Here is a 7222-nt window from a genome sequence, read left to right on the forward strand (position 1 = left end):
CTGCTCTGACTAGAGCCTGTCCTTCCTGGTTGTGTCAGAATTCCTCAGAGTCAAGCTGTCTCTGTGATCCTGTGATTCTGGGATCCTGGGATCATGGGTTTGTTAGATCACCTGGGAGTGGAGCTTCCTCTGGGTGTTGTGGGACTGGCTCTGATCCTGGGTGTGTCAGAGCACCTGGGAGTAGAGCTTCCTCTGGGTGTTGTGGGACTGGCTGCAGAGCTTGTGCCCAAGGTCTGCTCTGGACCCCAGCCCAGACAGACAGGAAGGCTGGTCTTTTGTTAATGTCCCAAATTTCCTAGATTTTCTTCTGTTAGAAACATTATAAATTTATCACTTTTGTTGACCAATCAATTTCTTATATCTTCTACATTTGAGATTCTCTCTTCTATCTGTTGGTGATGCTTAGATCTGATTCCCTAGATTTTCAATCTTAGATTCCCTAGGTTTTCAATCTCCAGAATTGCCTCCATTTGTGTTGTATTTATCCCTTCTATTTCCATTTGCAAGTCCTGAACAGTTTTATTCATCTTCTTCACCTGTTTGATTATATTTTTCCTGTATTTCTTTATATGTATTTGTTTCCTCTTTCAAGGCCTCTACCAGGTTGAATTTTAAGGGCCTCTACCTATTTGGCTGTATTTTTCTATATTTCTTTAAGGGATTTATTTTCTCTTTAAAGTCCTTTATTGTGTTCATAAGATTAAAGGTCATTTTTTTTGCACATCAGGTGTAATAAGTTATCCAGGGTTTGGTGAAGGACAGCAGGGTTCTAGTGGTGCCATATTGCTCTGGCTATTGTTGACTGTGTTCTTATGCTAGCATTTAGCCGTGTGGTTGTCCTTAGTGTTAGCACATCTGGAAGTCCCTGATGGCAGCAGGCCTCTGGGATTATGAGTAGAACTGTTTGATCTCAGTGATAACAGACTTCCAGGGATGCAGGCAGAGCTAGTAGTCCCTGATGGCTTCAGGCCTCTGGGTTTGCAGGCAGAAGTGTGGGCCAGAAGATACAGCACAGAGAGACAGGCCAGGATTGATGGTTCAGAATTGATGGGCTTACCAGGGGAATCAGCAGGCAGGGGCTTTGGGCTTGGGAATATCACTTGGTTGTCTCAGGCCTCCAAGGATTCAGGAGGAACTGTGGCCCAAGAAATAGATTGCAGAGGGGTCAGAGCAGAACTCCCAAACACTGAATTTGCTCGGAGGGGCCAGCAGGCAGGGAATTGTAGTAACTTTTAGTAATTTTTTTCTACATCAAAGCCACTAGCAAAAACATCTTAACCTCATTTTAACAATCACCATTTACAATTTTTCTAAGTGTGTTTGATGTTTGTAGGAGAGTGGTCTGTTCAGGCATCCTGGGCCCAGTCAAGTAATAGATCTAGAACCCTGGAGCCCCAGTGGGAGATAGATTCTGCCTACAAAGGATGTAAGGTTTCAGTCATGACTCCTGGAACCCTGGCTCCTGTTTCAGTCACAACCTCTCACAGCCCCCCACAGGAAATGTGTGCTCTATCACATAGACAATGCTCCAAGCTTCCAGCATTCTAGCTGGACCCTACCCCCAGTCAACTGACCACAGCCAGGCATGCCCCACCCCACAGACAGATAGCCCTGCCTCATACAATATAAGGAGTTTGCCCCTCCCCTCTCTCTTGCTTCCTTTCCTCTTCTCTTGCTCTTTGTTCTCTCTCTTGCCTTCTTCCTCTCTTGCTCTTTGTCATCTCTTGCTTCCTCTCTTGACCTTTCCTCTTGCTCTCTTGCTTTCTTCTTCTCCTTTCTCTCTCTCTCCTTCCCTTCTCCTCTCCTTTCTCCCTTTTCTTTCTCTTCACATGGCTTGCCTCTCTTCTCTTTCCTATAATAAAATATCTCACAACTATGCATTGCCTCCTTTTAACTAATGTGCAGCCATAGCCTCAGCAGCAGCGTCGAGACCCCAGCCCAACAGATGTTACTAACATACTATATCTCTAAGTCCTTTCTGAGGGTGGTGGTTAAATCATTAATCTGCTCCAAAGCCATGCTTGAAAAAGATCATTCACTATTATTGTAAGTGCCAATGATACTGCCTAGTGAGGGGCTGGAAGCTTCCTTAGAGAATTCATAGAATTCATAGATTAGGTGGGGCATGAGAGCAAGAATCAGAGCAAAACTCCACAACACCATAAAATCCTCAGTACACATAGCCCTCATGGCTCTGCCTCTCCAAGGCGCACCCATGGTGGTTGTGTTAAATGTGACATTTGATGAATTCTAAAATCTTTTGTTATTCCTCGTGTTCAGCTCTAACATTTATTGTTTGACATTGATAAGTTAGGAGCATTGGCTGATGGCACGTAGGAGGACATTGATCTGAGTCTATCCTCTCATACCCCAGAAAGTCCAGTGTTGGCAGAATATCTACTATGTTCTCTGAACACTTGAAGAAGCCTCATATGAAAAAGCAAATCATGTCCAGATATCTTGGTTGACTGAGGCTCTGACTCTGGGAGAATTGATATAGACATGCTCTATAAATTTGGTGAGAAATGATAGAGACCCTTTCCAGAAAGTTCTGATAGTTTTCCTCCAGAGTACGATGAGGAGTTGGATGTCAGAATAAATTGGAATAGTCTGTTAGGGTACACTTTGCAACTTTTCTGAGTCAGATGAAAAAACTTTACCAATTCTCACCCACAGAACTAAAGAAAGTTTATCAGCATTGTAAATCCAGAACAGGCACACAGAAGTGTTCTGGAATCTTCATTTCTCATTTCTCAAAACTGACCCTTTTCCCAGCATCTCTACATGACAATTGTCTTTTTGTAAAATCCTCATGCAACAGTTGTACAGGTAAGCAAGCATGGATAGCTGCTTCAGCTACCAGAGCAAACTTTTCTCTTTTTCTTTTAAGGATTATTTCTGCTGGTTGCTGTGGAATAAATAATAACAATCATTTCAATACCTAGGCTTGGTCTTGTTTACTTTATGAGTTCTCAATGGCTCAAAGGACCACTCATGGCACAGAAGACTAAACTGGTGCAACGTGTGTACTATGTCACAAGTCAGGTGGGTGAGTTGAACATCCCCCCCCCTTGGAATATTGTCTAAGCTAATGGGAATTGAAAAGACAGTGCAACACCTGCATAGTTCCTCAGGTGGTTTGCATCAGATCTGTGAGAATAGCACCAATACCTGCATAATCCCCTGGGTGGTTTATGTCAGATCTGTGTGAACAGCCACCATGCTGCTTGTAACTTCCCATGTGTGAACTGTTATCAGTCCATGTAGGGGCTGAGCAGATAGGAAATGGTTGACAATGAGACTGAGGTTCAGGGTCAAGGTTCAAATGGTGAATTACCATTGAGGTGGTAACAGGAGGATGGTGGTGAGATCTGCCAGAGATGTGCTCAATGTTGCCAAGCCCTTCATGGACCTGCATGTGTGTGTCTACTTGGCTCATGGGTTGCCTCAGATTTTTTGGTGTAATTGACAAAGGTGCACTGAGTGGTTTTTAACAAAATCTCAAACATTTGATTTTTATCAATAAAGACTCAGGATCAAGATTCTGGATTGAAAGCTTGCTAGTTCACAGGCATAGAAGGCACTTAGCTGACCTTTCTCTTCAGATTAAGTCCTCCTTCTCCATGTTGTCTCAAAACCCCTTCAGAGTGAATTTCCCTCCTTTTTAATTCCTGTGCATTCTCTCTATGCATCTTGCTGCCTTCCTCTTACTCTCTCTGGTTTTCTCCTATGTTCACTCACTGACAACTGGTTGTTTGCTCCAGCTGTTGAACTATAGTTGACTTTATTTAAATCTTGTTGCAATAAATAGAAAGCTCTTAGATTACAGGTATGTGCTAGGGCTGAGTCACACCACAACTAGACCAGGTTTTTCCAGTAAACACCACAGTCTTGGGGTTCACAGTGTGATCAAATATCCTGCAGCATTTCCCCCTTTTTGTCTAAAAGGAAAGAATTGAACCCTAACACTGTAAAACTATTTATAATAATAAAGCTGTTTCAGCTAAGCTTTCCACAATGTCCAGCTTGGTTGTATTTGTCAGTTTTAGTATTATTTTTTACCTTTGTAAAATGTTTATGTCAGTTCCTTGTGGTCTTCCACAAGGAACTCAAGAAGGAAGACCAAAAGGTGTACAGTGCATTCCTTCTTAAAAGGGGGAACCAAATACCCAAGGAAGGAGTTGCAGAGATTAACTACGGAGCAGAGACCGAAGGAAGGGCAAGCCATCCTAAATATAGCTATCTCCTGAGAGGATCTGACAGTACCTGACTAACACAGATGTAGAGGCTCACAGCCATCCATTGAACTGAGTACAGGGTCTCCAGTGAAGGAGTTAGAGAAAGGACCAATGGAGCTGAGGGGTTTGCAGCACCTTAGGATGAACAACAATATGAACTAACTAGTACCCTCAGAGCTCCCAGGGTCTCAACCACCAACCAAGGACCGCATATGGAGGGGTCTGATTGTTCTGGCAGCATGTGTATAGTAGAGGATTGCAATTTGATCATCAATAGGAGGAGAGGAGCTTGGCCCTGTGAAAGTTCTGTGCCCCAGTGTAGCGGAATGCCAGGGCCAATAAGTGGGAGAGAGTGGGGTGGCAGGCATGGGGAGGGGGGAGGCAACAGGGGTTTGTTTTTGTTGTTTTTGTTTGTTTCTTTGTTTTTTGGAGGGGAAACTGGGAATGGAGAAATTTACATGTAAATAAAGAAAATATCTAATAATAAAAAAAAATGTTCATGTCAGTCTATGAACTCATCAATTTTTATATCCTGAGCAGTTTGTAGTTGATTTGGGGTGGTATATTTCTGTTTGGTAACAATCGTGGTTAGGTAGAACACAGCAGTCAACTGAAAGTTGTCCACTGTTCAGACAGAATCTGGTGGCATGGAGGCATGGGTCAGTTTTACCCAGTGGTTAGTATTACCACAGTCTGGGTGGATTCATTTCTGCACAGCGCCATTTTCTTAGAGACCTCAGATGTTACTGTTAGTAGTGGTAGAAAACTTAAACATTATAAATGCCATTATCTTAATTAGTGTTTCCATTGCTCTGAAGAGATACCATGACCAAGGCCAGTCTCATAAAGGTAAACAATTAGGGATGCCTTACAGTTTTAGAGGTTCAGTCCATTATCATGGCCAGAAGCATTGCAGCATGCAGGCAGACATGATGTGGGAGAAACCGAGAATTCTACATCTTGACCTGAAAGCAACCAGGAAGAGACTGTTTCCAGGGAACAAGGAGAAGGGTCTGAAAGCCTACCTCTACAGTGACACCCTTCCACCAACAAGCCTATACCTCCTAACAGTACCACTCTCTATGGGCCATGAATATTCAAACCACAACAGTCATATTCAGCAGGTCTCAAAAGTTTGAGGACCACAATCTTGAGTACTTGTGAGGTACACAAACTTTATTCCTAGTTACTTTTCAGACTCAAACCTGGAAATATGTGTAGGCAGCTAGGTGAAGGTTATTTCTAGAATTAGTATAAGTAATGACTACTAATATCATGACAGAAAGCTTGCATATACATAATCTTACAGGTCTTTTTTTATTCAAGTTTAAAGCACAATAACTGAATTAGTGTTCTCTAGAGTCACAGAACTTGTGGTAGCCTCTATGTAGTAAAGGAATTTATTGATGACTTACAATCTGTAGTCCAACTCCCAACAATCAACTCCCAACAATGGTTGGCAGCAGCTGTGAATGGAAGTCCGAGGATCCAGAAGTTGCTCAGTCCCACAAGGCAAGCAGGTGAAGCAGAGAGCCTTCCTTCTTCCAATGTCCTTATATAGGTCTCCAGCAAAAGGTGTGGCCCAGATTAAAGGTGTGTGTCACCACACCTTTAACCCCACATGACCTTGAACTCGGAGATCTTCCAGTCTTAATCTCCTAGGATTCATAGCCACTATGCCACCACACCTTTAATCCCAGATGATCTTGAATTCATAGATCTTTCTGTCTTAATCCTCTGGGATTCATAGCCACTATACCTCAAGATCTCCATGCCAAGATTCAGGTCGGAAACTTGTATCTCTCAGCCTCCAGATTAGGGCCAGGTGAGCCTTCTAATTCTGGATTGTAGTTTCATTTCATTCAGATATAGTCAAGTTGACAACCAGGAATAGCCACTACACTCACCCTCTATGCTGTCTAAGCTAGTGAGTAATGTACATTTACTTGGCTCATTCTGCTGTACTTATCTGTACTCAAGCAGAACTCTTGGAAAATCTTCACAATGCTTGACCTCATGATGACCTAGTAGATCTAGGGCTTGCTATAATAGGACAGCTGGGCTCTAGGGGATCCATATTACCCTGGCTTTTGTTGACTGTGATTTCTTTTTTATAACAAACACAGGGGAATTCCTGGGCTGGTAGATTCTTCAAAATGTTGAGCTTTTGGCTGCTCTTGCACCAGCTGTTCTAGTACCTATAATTTTTCTGATGGCAAAGGCCATTGTTCTACCCACAAATGTTTGTCAGTTAATAATTTTAAAGGTAGGGTAGTTGGTACTATTGAAAGACCAACAGCTGTCATGTCCTTCTTAAAAACAACCTGGACAGTTTGTGAAGGAGAGAAAACACCAAGCTGAACTTCCTCCTCAGCCAGCATTCCAAAAGAAAGCTCTCCTTCTCCATGCTGTCTCAAAAACCCCTCAGAATGAATGTCCTCCCCTTATTAATTTGTGTGCATCTCTCTCCATCCTCATGCCTTCCCTTGATTAGGGTTTTTCCCTAAGTTCTCTCCCTGTCAACTGCCACTTCACAATAAATAGAAAGCTCTTAGATTACAGGTCTCTGTAAGGACTAAGCCACACCACAACTAAAAATAGAATTTTCCAGTAAACACCACAATCTAAAGGTTCACAGTGTGATCAAATATCCTGAAAAGCCACCCAATAGTGATAGTGGCAGTTGTTGGTGTGATGTATGTGGACAAAATCCAACTGGCAACAGCTTGGATATTGACTTTGATCATTTGATCCAACTAACCATGAGATGTGTGGCCTCTTTTAACACTGTAAACCCAGCACACATGCTCTCCAACACCATCTGCCAGAAATTAGAATTAGTTAATAAAAGGAGAGGAGAATGAAAAGAGAAATTAAGTTTTGAAAAGAGGAATTGAGTTTGAAGCATGTGAAAATTACAAGTTGGAGAAAGACACCATGGGCTAGGCCTGTGAATGTTCAAACAAACCTAAGCAAGCAAGTTG

Source organism: Mastomys coucha, unplaced genomic scaffold (genome assembly GCF_008632895.1).
Source record: "Mastomys coucha isolate ucsf_1 unplaced genomic scaffold, UCSF_Mcou_1 pScaffold22, whole genome shotgun sequence".
Classification (NCBI taxonomy): Eukaryota; Metazoa; Chordata; class Mammalia; order Rodentia; family Muridae; genus Mastomys; species Mastomys coucha.